The sequence below is a fragment of the Echinops telfairi genome, unplaced genomic scaffold, assembly GCF_000313985.2.
Source record: "Echinops telfairi isolate 266 unplaced genomic scaffold, ASM31398v2 ScPeMD7_7424;HRSCAF=8462, whole genome shotgun sequence".
Classification (NCBI taxonomy): Eukaryota; Metazoa; Chordata; class Mammalia; order Afrosoricida; family Tenrecidae; genus Echinops; species Echinops telfairi.
In genome coordinates this window covers 8,752,693-8,753,669 of record NW_022111324.1, presented here as the reverse complement: position 1 = coordinate 8,753,669, position 977 = coordinate 8,752,693, and the positions used below count along the sequence as shown (strand labels likewise).

Below are 977 nucleotides of genomic sequence, written 5' to 3'. Positions count from 1 at the left end.
TTTTTTAAAAAAGGACAAACATTAGAAATTTTTAAAAAGGAAAACAACATAAGGGATATTCAAGTCTCTAAAACTTAGAATTTTGAGATAGAATGAAAATACTTTATACGACTCCTCCGCTTTTGTCTTCATCTATTCCAGGGCTTGATTCATGATCAAATTTTATATTTTTGTAATGTATGTGGTCATTTACTTGACCCTCTGATTTTTGGTTGGTGTCTTTTTCTACTAAGGATCTGGTCTTCTCATCCTCCTTGCTTTTCAATGTTTTTTTATTTTTAACAATGGCCTCTGATCTCTATCAGCCTTTCTTCCTTTCTTAGTTGAACTATTACGGCCGCCACTTTTAGAATACATTCTTCTCTCATTTTCTGAGTTTTCTTTTCTGTGTGAGCTCTTTTCTGGGTTTCTGTATAAAAACTAGAATTAGATGCCACAAAGAAGGTAGCGATACCTTAAACATATGTGTATTGTAAGGACCAAAGACCCCTCCATCCTTGGCAAGGAGAGTACTAACCTCTCTTTTCATAAACACACTTTCAAATGCTCTATTCAGCTCTTTGATGTCATCTTTTCTTCCATTTGCCTTAGCTACACTCTGATTAAGAGCAAGTTTCAAAATCTCTTCTGAGATCCATTTTGATGTTTTCTTTCTTTGCATTTTAGAGCATAGAACTTTGTCAACAAGTAATTCAATAAATCCTATGATAAATATTTTAATTTGCATCATATGGAAGAGAAAATGGGGACTTAGTAGATGAAATAATTTGTGAAAATGTCCTATGGTGGTATGTCTACAGTCATAAGATATTAAATCAAAGGTTACATTTCTGCTTTGTTAGGCAGTTGGGATCATTGGTTAAGTAACATATGAGAGACAGATAGAAAAGAACACTCAGAATTGTTCAAATACAATTTTTACATTAGTTCCCCCCCCCCTTTTTTTTTTTAAAAACCACACCAGGCAGTCTTTATAG

The 977-nt window shown here is 33.3% G+C and overlaps 1 non-coding gene across 1 annotated transcript; it reads right to left on the bottom strand.

Annotated features, from left to right (window-relative positions):
* Window positions 1–414: 414 nt before the first annotated feature.
* Window positions 415–535, bottom strand: LOC115872497. Its single transcript, XR_004047895.1, has one exon. It is a non-coding gene; the product is annotated as a U6atac minor spliceosomal RNA (small nuclear RNA).
* Window positions 536–977: the final 442 nt, after the last annotated feature.